The 17,092-nt window shown below is 43.5% G+C and overlaps 1 protein-coding gene across 3 annotated transcripts in view; it reads right to left on the bottom strand.

Annotated features, from left to right (window-relative positions):
* Positions 1–16,538, bottom strand: part of LOC133385416 (galactosylgalactosylxylosylprotein 3-beta-glucuronosyltransferase 1-like) — a 94,896-nt gene extending 78,358 nt beyond the window's left edge. For all 3 annotated transcript variants that reach the window (XM_061628386.1, XM_061628387.1, XM_061628388.1), the window contains exon 1: positions 15,931–16,538. The gene's annotated coding sequence lies outside the window, so the exon portion shown is untranslated. The remainder of the gene's footprint in view (positions 1–15,930) is intronic.
* Between the last annotated feature and the right edge of the window lie 554 nt (positions 16,539–17,092).

Genomic DNA, 17,092 nt, shown 5'->3' with positions numbered 1-17,092 from the left:
AACCTTCTGGATGCCACATGCCAGTCTTGGGTGGGACCACAGACAAAAGTGGGCAGGGCAATGATCTTCAGAAGAAGATTGTGCCCTTAAGCATACACATAAAAATTTGAGGTATGAACATGACAAACATGTTTGCAAAGGCAAGTATGGAACATGTGAGGGTGTGTGGCTGTAACCCTCTCCCCCGATTGCATGCTTGATCTTCAAACTTAACTTGCCTTTTTCAATTACTGCTTTTGGGTTTATAGTTGTTGGTGGCTTTTTTTTGCTGTAATATAGGGGTTCCCAAACTGTGGTCTATGGGCCACTAGTGCTTCATTCAGGTGGTCCGTGGCATGTCTGCTTTAAACATTCATACTGATTTTTATTTGTATTTTTGCTGCTCCTTTTATTTATTTTTTATTTTTTGTATTTTATTGCATTACAGTTTGAATTCTATGGAATGCAAACCATAATACAATAAAATACAATATTAGAAATAAAAAAGCAATAAAATTACAATTAAAAATCATACCGCCCCTAGCACAGCACATTACAATGGCTACAACAGGCAGAAAAATCTTTAAGTGGTCCACCAAGACCATCAGCAATTTTCAAGTGGTCCGTTTGGGAAAAAAAGTTTGGGAACCGCTGTTGTAATTACACCAAGAAGAACAACAACAGCATTGTGCAGTGATGTGCTCAAAGGGCAGGTGAGGCCTGGAGTGGGAGATGCTCTCAAAACACAAGGGCATTTCTTTTCTGCTGATATTTCTGAGTTGTCAATTGCATTCAAATAAAGTGGCATTCTTCCCCAATTCCTTCACAACGCCTCCTCCCAACTCATCACACTCCTGCCTTGAAGCCTCGTGGAAACAAGCTACTGATTCTCTGAGTGCCAGACAGAAGGATTTTCCCGGCTGATTGATTTCTGGCTTGAAGTAGCCAGCAATTGTGGAGTCTCATCCTAGGAAGTCTGCCAAGCTGGGGGAGTCTGTAGTTGGTACTGCATCCAAAACCAGGGAGGGGGAGGTAAGGGAGGCATCCAAAACAGCATCAGAAGCTGGGGTACCTTCTTCCTTATGCTCAGAGAATAAATAAGGAGAAGGTGTGTTAATCAAGAAGGGAAAGCCCATCACTAAAGCAGAAATAACATGAGCACTCTGCTGAACTTCAGGAATTTGCATACACGTATCAGGACAACTTGGAAGTCAATGAAAATTGTTGCCCACCTTGTTCTCTGGCTTCGAGGGACTGTCTGAGATTGAACAAATGGCTGCAGTCGTTTCTCCTTTCCATTCTGTGGCATCAGTGTTAAAGTGTTTTTAAGGCAGCTGGTGCACCACAGGAGGTTGATAGTAGCTAATAGGGTTTTACCTGGATGGGAGACTGTCTAGGAAGCCTATATACACTGGGTGCCTCCACACTGTCACTGTTTTGCGGTAGGGATTCAAGCACATTCTCTAAAGTTAGGTTTGTGCAATTAAAGGACTCTATCAGCTTAGGACAACAGATCCACTTAAAAGAAAAGTGGATAGAAAAGTGATGGAGAAATGCATTGAAAAGTGTGGGATGAATGAATGATTAATAGGGAAGGCATATAAGCACGCACAACCAAATCAGAAAGATTATTCATTGTCGTATCACCTCCCCACAAACAATCTACAGGAATTTACAGGAAGCCAGATTTTGGCTGAACATCTGAAAAACATCCTTAGAGTAGCACAAAAGTTGAACCAATTACCTAGGGAGGTAGTGGGCTCTCCAGCACTGGAGGCATTCAAGAGGCAGCTGGACAGCCACCTGTCGGGTAACTTTGATTCCTGCATTAAGCAGGAGGTTGGACTTGAGGCCCCTTCCAACTCTACTATTCTATGAATTCAGAACAAATGCTCATTAAAGACCACACAGTCTTAACTTCTTCATAAGCTTTGTGCAAGCAAATCAGAATGAATGTTCAGTAAATAAGGCCAGCTGTCTTGAGGTCCAAATTTGGAGGGGAGATGGGATATACATGCAGTAAATAAGTAAAATGGAATTGCACTAAAAAGTCAGCATTTATAAACAAATTTTGAATTTGTTCAAATTATTCAAAGCATTTAAACTATTTGATCATTATAATAAAACATCATAAACCCACACTCTTCTATTCTGTGTCCATTTATCCAGAATGATTATCATACCTCGCTATGCACTTGTAGCACCACTAACAAGGATTTGAATCCATGCCCCTGACACATGAACAGAGAGAATGAGAAAGCCCTCCCTGGAGGCCTGTGACACTGACATAGGTAAGAAGCCCATCATTCACTTGGTCCATGTGGCTCTGCTTTACAGACGTTGACTCTTCTTTCACTGAAGAAACCAGATCAGATCCCAAAGGGGATCTCATTCATTGCAATGGGCATATTAAAAAAGTAGTTAGGCATCATTAAGGCATAACCTAAGCCTTCCTACTTGCCTGGTAGAGGTAGAGTGGACCACACAAGGAATGGAAAAACAAGCTTTGGGGGTTTGTCTAGCGCTGGGATGCATATAGCATAGAAGGGAGGAAAGAAAGCCACAAAGAAGAGAAAGCAGGGGGAGAGGCAGCTGTCTCCTAGGCTACAGCATCAGTCTCCCTGCTCCCTGGCCACATGCACTGGGAAAGGAGACAGTCACCATTGCTTTCACACTCGTGATTTAATTTGTCTACATGGACCAAAAGCAGTGAAGATTTTCTGCATTACCTTTTTGTCTTCCCTTCTGTGGATCGTTGGAGTACAAATTCCTTGGGGCAAAGACCTAATTTTTGTGTGTAAGTTATGACACTCTAGAAAGTGCCATGTATTCAGCTGGTGCTATATAAATTGTATATGCTAATGGTAATCTCAGTGATCTGAGCACTAATTGCTATATAGCCAAAATGACACCACACACACACACACACACGCATGAAGGAGCATCAACAGGCTTGAAGATACTTCAAAGTTTGAAAAGTACACAATTCTGTAGGGGCAGGAAAATTAACCCAATAAGACAGAATGCTCAGTGGCCACAAAATGCTGACTGACTGACTGCTGGAGAGGGGCATCAGAATGGAACGGGGCATCCTGAACAAGAGTACTCCATGCTACAACATTTTGCTACAGGTGTCCCATTTCTAATAAGTATTTTAACAAAGACCACTAGAGAAGTGTATCATGGCTCATTGATAGGCAACTTTCCACAGTAGAGATGTAATGTTTGGACATAAAGTGGTATTCAGTGCTAGTCCTATTCAGATAGACCCATAGAAGTTAATAGACTTGACTAACTTAGGTTCATTAATTTCAGTGGGTCTGCTCTGAGTAGGTCTTAGTTGAATACATCCCTAAGTACTGAGCTAAGTTCAAGATGCTAATTCTGGTATATAAAGCCCTATGCAGCTTGGGACCAGGATACCTAAAAGATTGTTCTCACCCCTTATATACCCAATCAATCATTGAGTTCTTCAGAAGAGGGGCTCACGCAGATACCATCTCATCAGGAGGTCCATTCTGTACATTATAGGAGTCTGGCTTTTAATGTGGTGGCACCTATCCTTTGGAATTCCCTCTTCGTAAACATTAGACAGTTGCTATCTCTCTTGTCTTTTTGGCATCTTCCTATTTCAACAAACTTTTGAAGTGGAGATCTTCATCCAAGTCTGCATATGTACTGGAATTGTTTTTAGATTTTTAATCACTTATGTGTTTGCTGCCCTAGGCTCCTTTGGAAGAACAGGAAATAATAAATAAATAAATAGTGTCCATGCAACTGAAGTCTGTAATTGGCTTATAGCACTTTCCCCTAACAAAATTGCTTAAAAAAACACCCCACACACACAAAACAGTAATAGGTTGCTACATAAACCCAATAACCTTGTATCATTACAGCTAGCCTTGCTGGGTCTGCATCAAGCATTTAAATTTTATGAATGCTCATTTTCTCCTTCCATTACATTGCTTTACTTCACACAGGGAGCAATCAGAACAGCAGCCATGGAGTGAAATACCTGGGACAACTTAAAACACAATCAGCACAGAACTGTACAGTTGGCCTTTGAATTCCAGTGTGGTTCATGAAAAAATGTCTCAAACAGGCTTCACAGCTGATTACAGTCTCCTTTCAAACAAGTAAAGGGCAGCGCAAATTATACACTGCGCAGTCAGATTCAGATGAATCCAAATGTTTGCTCTCCATCAGCAGGAAACCTGTTGTGTCTGTTGGTGTTTTGAGCATAGAGTTTTAACAAAGTATGCTTAATTTCTGCATGGAATTGACAAGCAGCCCCATAATGGCTAAAGCTGCATTATTTTCAGTCACAAGGATTTTCATTCCCATTCAATGACACAAGGTGGTTTTCCTCCATGAAGAAATTGCGCTTAATTGCAAGACACCTACTTTTTAGATAATGTAGCATGAAACTCACATGCTTTTAACCATTAAAAAAAACCCCATCCCTTTCAGCTCTGTGAGACAGGATCCTCTCACCGATTTCTGTTGGCTCAGAAACAACAACCCGTGAAATCAACAGTTGTTTACCATTTTTAAAACACTTAATCTTACGAATGATTGTACTGGGCTGTCCCAGAATCCCTCCTGCCTAGGGCCAATTTGTGCAATCTGCTTTCTGCACTTCACACACTTTGGGATGAAGAGAGCTGTTTGAATTATAACTCTTGAAATATGCCTGACCATTTATGAAAGTGCTGTGTGTGTGTGTGTGTGTGTGTGTGTGAGTGTGAGTGAGTGAGTGAGTGAGTGAGTGAGAGAGAGAGAGAGAGAGAGAGAGAGAGAGAGAGAGAGAGAGAGAGAGAGAGAGAGAGATGCACGTATACTGGTGTTCTTAAAAAAGAAAGAAATACCATCATGGGAGGGGATTATTGAGAGCAGAGAAAGAGCGCTTAGCCCTTTTCCAGCTGCAAAGTGCCTCCTGAGCAGCTTTTCCCCTTACAGGGTCACAAATGTGGGTTCTCCCTTGCAAATATACATACAAAACCCTGCAAGGGGAAAAGCCATTGGGAAGAAGATGAATCTTAAAGTGGAAAAATAGTAAGAGTAGAAAGGACTGATCACCTTACTGCCTCTCTATTCTCAGTTGTCCCCTCATGAAGCACCTTTAATAAATGATGATGATGATTACTATTAGTACTGGAAACAGGGCTATAATACACACATGTGATTAATATTGAGCCCCTCCCTCCATTCTCATAATTGGGCAGGTCTCTTCCACAAATGTCACTACAAACAGCCCCCACGTGGAGAGAGAAACTTAAAAAAACAAAGGAACTTCAATCAATTCAAAGTCCATACCAGTAAAAATAACAGAAATACATAAAAACTACCATATATGAAACATTGCCTGAGCATAAATAATTTGGAAAAGTCTTTGCAAAAAGCCATGTTCCAAGGTGGCACCTATATGCCAGCAGCAGGCACCAGCTGAACACCACATGATATATATGGATGAATTTTAAAGAGGAATAGACCAATTCATGGAGGAAAAGGCTATTAATGGCTATACTCTGCGTCTATAAGTGGAGGCAGTATGCTTCCAAAGTGTATAAAATTATGCATAGCATGGAGAATGTGGATAAAGAAAAGTTTTTCTCCCTCTCTCACAACACTAGGACTCGTGGGCTCCTGCTGGAGGAAGGGCGGGATATTAAATAAATAAATGGACGTCCAATGAAGCTGAAGATTCAGGACAAACAAAGAAAGTACATCTCCATGCAGCGCATAGTTATTCTTCACACATCACACAGTTAAACTATGGAATTCACTCCGACGAGGCACTGATGGCCACCAACTTGGATGGCTTTAAAAGAGGATTAGACAAATTCATGGAGGATAATGGCTACTAGTCAAAATGGCTATGCTCTGCCTCCATGGTCAGAGGCAGTATGCTTCTGAATACCAGTTGCTGGAAACCACACAAGGGGAGAGTGCTCTTTGCACTCAGATCCTGCTCATGGGTTTCCCATGGGCAACTGGTTGAACATTGTGAGAACAGGATGCTGGACTAGATGGGTCATTGGCCTGAATCAGGGAGAGACACTCCCGAAAATATTTAGGTCCCAAGTCATTCATAGCTTTGCAAGCCACCTGCAGTACCTTGAATTCAGACTGGAAACGTATTAGCAGCCAGTGCAGTTCTTAAGGACAGGTGTAATGTGACTCCAGCAATGTCCAAATTCAAAACTGTACTTAATCTTAACTATGGTTAGTTGAAACAAGCCAGCTTTATAAACTGTGGTTAGAAATTGGCTTGTTTCAACTAACCACTGTTGATTAACCACAGTGTGCCTGGGTTTGTTGCCATAGCAAGCTATGGTTAATCGAAAATGGGAGCAAAAGCTTCCAAACTCTCCTTTGTGCTGTAACGGACAGCCCAAGTGTGACAGCCCAAGGCTGACTGAGGCTCATTCTTGTAACACTAAACTGGGAGGAGACAGGATGTGAGCTCGACGTTTATTCTTGTAACTCTAAACCAGCAGTGCAGTACCTCTGCCCTGCAGGTCTAATAAGGCCCACTAGGGGTCCTAATTTGGCCCACAAGGCTTCCCTAAACTACATCCACCTATATCATCTCATTCCTTATGTAACCAATTGATTACAGACGTCAGATCAAGACATAGTTTCCTGCCCAAAGTGGAATTTGCGATACTGCAGATCAGCTTGTTAATTCCTGTGCCTGAACCCACATTGTTTTGATTTCATACCACACAGGCAAAGGAAGCAGGGTTTGCAGGCACTGCCAGTCAGCTGATTGGTGGCACCTGCAAACCCCTGTGCCTGTTTGCTCTTTATTATTAAACGGTTTGTGCTGTAAAACAGGGGTATCAGAGTTTGGGATGTTGAGATTCCAAAGGCTGGGAGGGGTAGGTTAGAAAAATAATAATCAGGAGTTGCTTATCACAGCTGCTGATGGCATCCCAGCACCCTTGGTGCTATGGCTGTGGGGTGGTAGAGGAAACGGAGCAATGTTGTGGAGCTAGGAAACAGCAAGACTATTGAACCGTAAATCTGCAACTCCCAAACAAGTGTTGGTGTTCTACAAATGCTCTTGCTGCTGCCGCAAGCACCACATAACCAACAGAAGATACAGAAGGTTACCCTGGAGTTGTATTTCAAACACGGAGCCAAACTAGATGATTGGCATGTCACACATCATAGTCTGTCTTCCCCATTCTTTGCAGAAAAAAGTATGGTAGAAGAAGCCCCATCGGCAATCTGTTTTTGTCATATGATTCAGGAAGCTCTTTGGAGATTTATTAGATTAGTTTGTGCCCAGTGTGAAATATTACTGACTTAAAAGAGAATTGGTGCTGCTGAAAGCAAAGTCAGGATGCAGTGGGTGATCCAATAAACAGAACGCCATGAGACCTGATGGAAAGCTGTTGACTGAGCAGCTCTGATTAAGCCATGCTCCCTGGATAGGGATATTGTTGGAACACAGGTATGATAGCAATGAGAGGCAATATAGTTTGGCTTGGGCTGAGGTTCAACTTGAGTTCAAATCCCCTCGCCCATGAAACACACAGAATCCTGTGCATCTTTACTAGTGATCAGTGGCCTAGTCTTTGGGCTTAAGCTTGCAGCCTAAGTGATCGACCCCTCAGCCTAACCTTCCCCACAGGGAAGGGCACTAGCCAGAGGTTCTTGGAAGAAGGGCGAGATGCAAATGAAACCAATAATCCTTTAATAGAAGCTGCTGGATTTTCCAGACAGAGTAAGGCTGTCAACTTTTCAACCAGCTTCTGTAGCTGACCCTTTAACATCAGCTCCATATGTAAGAAATTAGAAGGTGAAGTCTCACACAGCAGGTTATTGCCTGGCAATTGTTGCAGATTGCTGTACTTAGGAAATTATCTTATACTGAGTCAAACCATTGGTTTATCTAGTTCAGTATTGTCTACACTGACTGGCAGCAGCTCTCCAGGATTTCAGAGAGGATGATCTCCCAGCCCTACCTGGTGATGCATGGGATTGAACCTGGAACCTTCTGCGTGCAAAGCAGATGCTCTGCCACTGAGCTATAGCCCTTCCCCAAAGGACTTCAGTACTTTAATTCAGCAGACAATACCTCCAGTCCTTTTACCTCATTAAAGGAGGAAGGTGGAGCTAACCTTGTTGCCAGGGACAGCTCTTCATGTGGATGGAATGTGGGTGGCACAGAGAGATAGTGGTGCTTATTTCTCATACTTGCTTGTAAAGGAGGATGGATTTGTGACCTGCTTGTTGTATATGCTTTTGACACAACGGCCTGCATCCCCAAGCAAAACAAGTGCAATAGTTGTGCTTGCTAGAGTAAAGAGAGCTGTCCCTCTCTACCAACAACTGCATTTCGAATGTCAATGCTAGTAGAAGCCAGCACAGTGAAAATGCTCACTGGGCCATATCATTGGGGAAGATGAGTGATGGCTAAGCAGTGACTTCATTCCACTATTCTGGCAAAATCCTGAGTATTTACAAAAGCCCTGAATGGGCCTTTGCTGCAACCCCCCCACCCCAAAACACACACACACACAAAAACCATACCTGGCATGCTGTAAAATGGAAAAGAAAATCCATTTGATATCCAAAGAATATATCCATATATCATGGCCACATATGCAAGTGGAACTGGTCTCTGGAATCCCAATAAGGGTCAATGTCTGCAGGAAAATAAATTTGCTTCCATATTGGGGGGGTGGGTCAGTGCGTGGAGCACTGAATTATAAATGAAATGAATCATGAGTAGTGAAAGAATGCACTTTCCCATAAAGCCTGCAGGATAATTGTTACTTTTATGCCACAGTTGGGCAGAATCCCCCAAGAACATCTCTCCCATGAACTAAGAGGGTGCTGGATAAAAGCACAAATGTGCTTCTGTGTAGCTCCATTTGCACCTGCAGAAGAGACATTCTTACTAGATAGTATTCATTATATATTGCAAAAACGTCACATTTCATCAGGAAGGGTACAATTTATAAGGCTGCCTATAATGAAGCTGCATTTCTCATGAAGACACAACTGTACTTCAATAACAGTTAATGACTGCTGAAGTTAAGAATTAATGGGAGAGGCTTGTGACAGTGAATGAGAGAGCCCCCCCCCCAAAAAAACACATTATAAACTGAGCCCATACTCCAGTGAAGTTCAGGCCTAACTCATAATTAGTTTGCCATTGTCATCAAGTCGCTGCCACAGGAGTGGTCCCTTTCCCCTACTCTCGTATTGGTGGTGACTACGTGAAGGCCTCAGTAAAGGTACTTTTGCAGTGGTTCTGTTGCCCTCTGGCTCCCTGATGTCTTGAACACTGAGGCTGCTTCCAGATGGGCAAGGAACACAGGAAGCCGCCTTATATCAAGTGAGATCATTGGTCCATCTACCTCAGTGCTGTCTACTCTGACTGGCAGTAGCTCTCCAGGATTTCAGAGGAAGCCTCTTCCAGCCCTCACTGGACATGCTGGGGATTGACCCTGGGACCTTCTGCATGTAAAGCAAATACTTTACCACTGAATTACAACCCTTGGCAAATGAGTGTTTATTGTGGCATCAGTGTTCCCCACATATGCAGGGTCAGGTTTTTTTTTTTTTTGCAGTGTCCACATGATGTCACTGGCATAAAAAAATTCCTATTTAAAATCTGATAAGTTAAAAAAAACCTGTTGGCAACAACCCATTTACAATATTAAGCCCCCATCTGGAAGCACCTAGAAATGGACGCATTCTGTGGACAAAGGGTCCTGGGAAATATAATTTTTCAGCACAACTGAGTAGTTTGTACTATATAGGCATCAACTGCCCTAGAAACTACATGTCTCAGGACTCCCTGTGCCTAGGATACTGTTGTGAGGAGATGTACATTTTGCAGGATCCCTGGTGCCGGGAACTTTGGTGTTTCAGTGTTAAGTGCTCAGAGGGAGAAAGAAGAATGGAGGGCTCATGTACAGGGCACCCAGTGAGACCTCCCTGTTGCTACTAATACTGGTGCTGCATCAGGGAGGTTTCAAGGGAAGTGCAGATAAGGAAAGGGGGTTGCTAGGTAGGGTTTAGAAGCTTCCAAGGATCTGAGGTAGCTGCAGGGGGCTAAGAGTGCATTTGGACCCTCTTGGCTCCTGCTTATCTCATTGGGAGTACAATAGCATGCAAATTTCAGAACGGGCTGTGAATAATACGCTTTTTAAAAAAAATCAAAGTACAAAAAAAGCATGATAAAGATTAGAAAGGAAGAACATAGATTAAACATGACACAAAAGGTACAATTTAAACAAGGCTACATGGTTAACTTTCTTATCACTACAATATTTTATTGAGACAATGGAGATCCAGACTTAAGATTTCTTTAAAATAACAAAAATCCTTGCTCATATCTCAAAATCCTACGACTCTTTTCTATAAACCAAATCACCGGGGACCAAATCTTCAGTGTCTTTTTACAGGATTTTAGTAAGGTTGTTAAATTAAAAACTACTTATGCCCACATCCTTTTAACTCTATCTTATCCAGACTTTCAAATATTTAGCATAAATAATCGCCAAAGTCAATATGAAGAACATTTGCTTCTGTTTCTCCCCTGGGATACAATATTTCGCAGATTTCAATACATTTTCTAATTTTGGGAGTGGAGGTTGATAATTTGTATTAGCTAAAATGAAGGGAGCTCACTAAGAATGCCTAGCATTTATATAATGCATTCGAAGCACATAACAATCATAATTGCAGTAATCCTTAAAACAGCACTGTAAAATGGGCCCATATTTTTATTCTTTGTGTGGGCAAGCAGCCACACATACAATTGTGTATACTATAGGCAAGCATCTAGTGAGTTTGGCCAGTGAAAAGATATGAATGAGATCACTGCTCAGACTCAGTCACTATAGTACACAAATGCCATGGAATTTACAGAGCATCAATCTTTCAAACAAAAATTCCTGTTCATTGCATGCCATATTCAGAATCATTGCAGAATCACTGCATGCGAAATTCAGAACTCCTTTCTTCTTTTGCATTTGTGCCAATGCCCATAGTGGCCTATGTGTCATTTTTGTGCAAACATGATATGTGGCTAGCCATCTGCTTCCCTCCACACCAGAGGTAGCTACAGTTTTGCTTCAGCGATGCTCTCTCTACAAGTAGGGAGAATTACATTCTCAGGGCAACAATTGCTTGAAAAGTGGAAATGATTCATTAATGATTATTCAGCTTACTGGTACTTTTGATTGGCTCTGGTATACAGCGTGCTTTTAATTCAACATCAATAGACTTTCAAAACACACGGTATAGAGTTTTAATTGCTGCAGGTTTCCCTCCTCTTACTCCCACTAGGCTTTTATTCAGTACAGGCTTAAGTGCATTGAAAGTGATGCTAAGTGGCTGCTGCTGTTCCTGTGAGACTCAGATGACAATCACACATTTTCTGTTCCTGGGCCTCATACAGGGAGACCCACAGCTTTCACTCAATGAACATCACTTAGGTACAAAGCGTGCCATATACATAGCTAATCTTATCCTCAAGTTACACCAGTTGGATGAGGATAGGATCATTACTAAATTTCTGTTGCACCAGTAGAAAAAAAGCATTATGCTGGCCGGTGATCTGATCTTATCATGCCAGTCGTATGCAATTCGTACTGGTTGCTGATCAGCGATGACTTTCCAGGCTCAGTTCAAGGTGCTGGTCTTAACATTTAAATCCCTTCACAGCTTGGAGCTAGGATGCCTTAGGAACCACCATGTTCCAAATGTTTTTCACCTCATGATCTGGTCATCATTTGGGGCCCTGTTCCAAGGATGGTGACAACTAGGGGTAGGGACTTTTGTGTCATGTCACCTCCTGCCCTGTGGATTGCTGTGTGGACTGAGGTCCATCATGCCCTGTCACTATACTGCTTCAGGTGATCAGGTGAAGAGACCTTGCAAAAAAAGTCTTTTAGTTAATCGCACTGGGTTTTTTAATTATTATAATTTTACATTTGTAAATCTAACAGTAAAAGGAAAGACAAAGAGGAGAAATAAAATAAATAAAAATGTTAAAGATAAAAAATAAAGAAAAAGAAATAATAGATGAATACTATAGTTACTCTGTTCCAGCATTCCATTATACAAACTAATGCTGGGCAGAAAGTTTGAAAAATTGAAATTCTGATCTGACTTGGGCAGAGTTTCTGGGCTAAAAGGAAATGTGAAATCACCCACCCTTCTAATTTCTATTGTCAGTGGTGTCTGTGCTCCATGGTGCAGGACTGTCATATTTTGTTCTTCAGAACTCCTGTGCCTTTGGAAGCTGTTAGACCTCAATACGCAACAGATATGGAAGAGGTGCAGCAGTAGTTGGTATGGTAGTTCTAGCAGCATGGGGAAGCTGCACATTACTTTTCTATCTGTCGGGCAGCTTTCTAGGGCACAGGAACCCTACGAGAACAGAACCATGGCAACTTCCATTCCACTATGCTACTGTCAGAATTTGCTCCACAATTGATGCTTGTTCTCCGTCTGGGAGTTATTTTCTGCCCTGCTGCAGTACTGATGAAAACTGCTCCTCTGAAGCTGCTTTTTGCATTTGGGACAAAATCCCCCACTGGCACCAGAACACACCTCATTACCCTGGCCTTTGACACTTGAGATGTATGTTATCAGGACCCACCCGATCCCTGTGATCGTCATTTGTTTTAATTGTTTTTAATACTGAGTTTTAAACTGCTGTAACCGGCCCTGGGACCTGCTAATGAATGGTAAAGATGACAATAGGGGTTTCCCTCCCAATGCAAACTGCAGCTTTTGAGGAGCACTTTTCTTCAGGACCACAGCATGGGAAGAAAGGGTTATAGTACCCCTCCACACCTGCTGCAATCCCAATAATTATCAACCACCACCCAGCAGCTGCTACCTGCATTATTCAAATGCGCACATAAAATGCAACCGTGTATGTAATGTCAGATCTTGCTTGACTTCAGTCCCTGGACAAGGTTTGACTTTGGATCCAATTCTCCCCTGGATGCAAGTGCAGCTTTCTCAGAGGTAACACTTGTTCCTGGGTCAGAGGACAGATCACATGTAGACAGGGCTTGGTAGCTGTCGACATACAATACACAGTTATACATGCACACAGCTAGTAAAGAATGGTAACCCAGCCCCAACCTCCACCTGCAGCACCCTTTGCTAGGATGCTTTGCTTAGGGTGCTGCTCCACTCTTCATCTGCTCTACAATAGCCTGGAACTCAAACCTCCAGTGTTTTTTCCTGCAATTCAAGTTTGGGAGCCCTTGGAAAGAGCTTCATTTACACACCATCACTTTAACCTCTAATGCTCCCTTCTCCCCTAGGGCTGATCCACACATTATGCAGCAACAAATCTGGGTTTGCCACTGATCACACAGCTAATCCCATCTCTCTGACCATGCACGTTTTCCCAAACACCAGCTTTGCACATTTGCAAGTTACATTTTTAGGTGTGCCCCTAAATGTGTAGTGTGGGACGGGTCCACAGCCTCTGTGCCTGGGCATGGCAGCACTGGTGTGCATTTGCCAGAGAGACTTGACACTTTCTGCTTCCTGCTCAACAGTGTGCCCCTTTTGCACCCACTGCGTGGCAAGAATATTTTACAGAATAAGAACCGGGTGGTGGATGTGCTTATAACCCGTGACACTACAGCTGTATCTTAGCACAAAGTCAGACAGCTAGGCATCATGTTGAAAGGGGCATTTTCTCTGTCTCCCTGTGTTGCTGGCAGGATTTTTGTTGTTGTTGAAGCGTTACTCACATGGCAGAGTATACAGGAGCCTTTCCCTGCTGGTCACTTGAACTAAATTGATGGTCACCAATGGCGACCAGGCAGCCATATTCCTGGGCTCCTGTCTAGAGAAATCAGCCATTACCGGTCGCTCTTGAGCTATTTACTTCTACTTCTAGCCTTTCACTTCCCTTACTTAGCTCTGCTTCTTCCTTTAACCCAGATTGCCATTCCAGTTCTGTTGGCCCCACACAGCCGTTGCTTGGCATCTTCCATTGCTGTGTAATAGCCTCAGATAAAACAGGATGGCATCCCCTCAACTTCCTCTGAGCACATCACAGTCCAGAATGTAAACAGCCACATCAGGTTAGCTTAACTGGAATGTGATTCCCCCCTCTCCCCCAGCCCACATATATCATCAGAGCTGCAATGGCTTCTTCTCCACAGTCCCCTGTCCAGGCCCTCTCAATCAGAGGCATGACTGGGGGAAATGCTAGATTGCTAAAGCTGGTTTGTCTTGTAGAAGCAGATCAGAAGTAGGCAACACGTGAAGCACTAAACCCATATGCAGCTTACCCTTTGTGCACAGGGAAACATCCCTCTGCTGCCTGGGAGATTAAAAAAAGGAACCAAAAGCATTATTCACAATCCTTTGCTTACACTTCAGATTGGGCAAGATTCCTTTTATCAGATAATAATCTGGAAATGATCCAAAAATGGTCTCCTCTGCTTTTAAAATTCATGTGGCGGGGAGATATTCAGCCGATATGGCTTCTTATCTGTCACTGCAACGCTGTAATAGAAGTTGCACCTGCAGAACTTCTCCTTGGTGCAAAAGCACCTTTCAAATGTTAATAGCCTAACATTTATCCTCAGACATCATACCTAGGCTGGGATGCCTTCCATCCAGTGCATCTGGTAAACCTTTTCCATGCTACTGTATCACATCTGTACTGAACTTAATGATTCTAGGTTTTCCCTGCTGTTGCATGCTTCATACATAGATTAATTTAAACTACATCTCATCAAGGGCTTTGCTCTGGGATCTCTTTAATGTCACCACTCAGCTCTGGAACACGTAGAGGCCTCTGAGCAAATCCGGAGTGCTTTCCTCTCGCTAATGTGTAACTACAACTGGTCTACTCCTGTACCTGATTATGGCTTCCAAGTCAGAGAGCAAGGATGCTAAGTGGGACATCTCTCATTTTGGTAATTAGACCTGCGTTTGCACCTGAGTGGTTTAGAGTGGCAAGAAAAGCGAAGCTGTTATCTTCATCAAATTTATCCCCAAACAAAATTACATCCTAGAAAAGGAGAAAGATGCTTACTCAATAGAAACAACCACAGCGAGGGCAAAGGAAAAAGGGAAACCAAGAAGATTTTTTTCCACTTAACGTTTAAAAAGTCCCCCAACCTTATGCATGGTTTCTGAATCTTGGATTAATGTATTTTGCTAAGTTGTCATAATTAGACTTTTTGTGCATCCTGGAATCTCTTTTTTTTTTTAAGTACTGTGGCTCCCCCGCTACTTGTAATTCCATTTATTTAAATGAAACAAAAGAGAAGATTTGACTGGGAATTAGAGAATATGGGGGGAGGTCCTTCCTTGCCTGTCTCTGCCAATGCTTTCCTCTTTCTCTGTCGGTTAAGGGGCTCCCCAGCAATTTGCACCAGTACATCTATTTCCCACCCCCTCTTTGACATTAGTTAAACATAGGTGACATCTCACCTAATGATGGAAGGCTTAAACAATGGATTAGATCATATCCCCTAAGATTGTTTCACTGGAGCATGAAATATGGTAGAGATCTAGAAAAAGGCACTATTCCACCCTTGCAAGAACATTTCCAAATCTCCTTCCTCTCCCCCCCTTCACTCAGATCCGTCAAATCTGCTGGGGAAAGAAGATTCCTCATACTTGGAGAGTACGGAAAGAAGGAGGGGGGTATTCGATCCGGTATAACAATCATATGAAAAATACACTTGACCTAGCATCTTTTAAAGTTCCCTGTGTCCAGAAGACTGTCCCATCTCTTGCAAAAAGGAGACAACGTCAAGGATTTGCCTTAAAATATTGTGCCCCAGAGAGAGAGACATACACACACGAAGTCGCATTCTCTACCCCACGTTTAAATAATAATAATAATAATAATAATAATAATAATAATAATAATAAATGTAAAGTTCTATCTGTTCAATATGTAGATCTCCCTCTCCATCCGTGTCTTACCTGAGAAAATAAATGCGTCGGTTGGTTTCATGGGTCAGTTCGGAAGATCCCGAGGAACACGCGAGTAAGCGTCTCCAGGAGGCTCTCCTGGCGAGTAAAGGCAGCGGCGCCCCTCTCCAGGATGGGATGGGAAAGAAGGGAGGCAGGAGTCCGTCCCTCCGGCTTTAAGGTTACAGGTCTGCCGGCTCCGGCTGCAGCACGTGCCCACTGGTGGTGGCGGCGGCGGCGGCGGCGGCTTTCGAGCGATTCCGCTCCCGGATGGCTTCTGCTGAAGCCTCCTGCCGACTGAAGGGGAGCCGATCCCAGGAGCGTCCTTACAAAGCAGCGCCACCGAACGCCGCTCGAGCTTGTGGCTCTGGGTGGTGGAAAGAGGCGAGGAGGCGAGGAGCCGCCCCGCCCCCGGCGGAGGAAAGGCACGGCAGCGGCTGGCGGACGACGCAGAGCCTCGGTGCGCCACCTTAAGAGGGAGAAGCGGGATGAAGAGCAACCTGGCACGCGTCTTTTTCTCTTCTGGTGCAGAAGCTTGGCAAGCAGGAAAGCTCTCCCTCTTCTCCCCCTCCGACGCCCCACCTTTTCATCTCGACGGGGACCGGAAGGGTGCTTCAGTTCTCATGATCACTAACTCGGGTTGGAGAATGAGGAACCTGCGCACATATCAGCAGGCACTGGAAAACGGGGGAGGGGGATGGAGGAGGAGGGAAAAAGCTTCTCTTCCTTCATTAACACCGTTTAATCACCCAGATGGCACGAACGAAGAAGCGCTGGAGAAGCGCGTCCAGAGAAGGGTGCTTCCGGAGGGGGCTAAATTTGCAAACGGGCCGTTGCCACCAGGGTTTAGAAGGGGTAAATCTGGATTAAATTTGGAGAGGGGGGATATGGGCTAACATTTTGATGCGAGCGACGTCGTGTGAACGCTGCAAAAAACTTGGGTACATGAAGAGCACTGATCCTGCAAGACCAGGCCTATAGCCAGCCTAAAAGGGGGAGGGGGAAATAGGAAGGAGGCAAGAAAAAAATCTGTAATATTTATTTTTTGTTTAAAAAGGGAACCCCCCTCCTGTTATGGGCCTGCAGAAGACACATCCTTCTGGAAGCACCCGCCCTCCGTAATAAAAAAACAGATTTGAGTCTCATGTTTGCTTGGGTGTTTAGTGTGAATCTT

This window comes from Rhineura floridana, chromosome 5 (genome assembly GCF_030035675.1).
Source record: "Rhineura floridana isolate rRhiFlo1 chromosome 5, rRhiFlo1.hap2, whole genome shotgun sequence".
NCBI classification, from domain to species: Eukaryota; Metazoa; Chordata; class Lepidosauria; order Squamata; family Rhineuridae; genus Rhineura; species Rhineura floridana.
The sequence above is the reverse complement of the archived record's forward strand: the minus strand, read 5'-3'. Positions and strand labels throughout refer to the sequence as shown.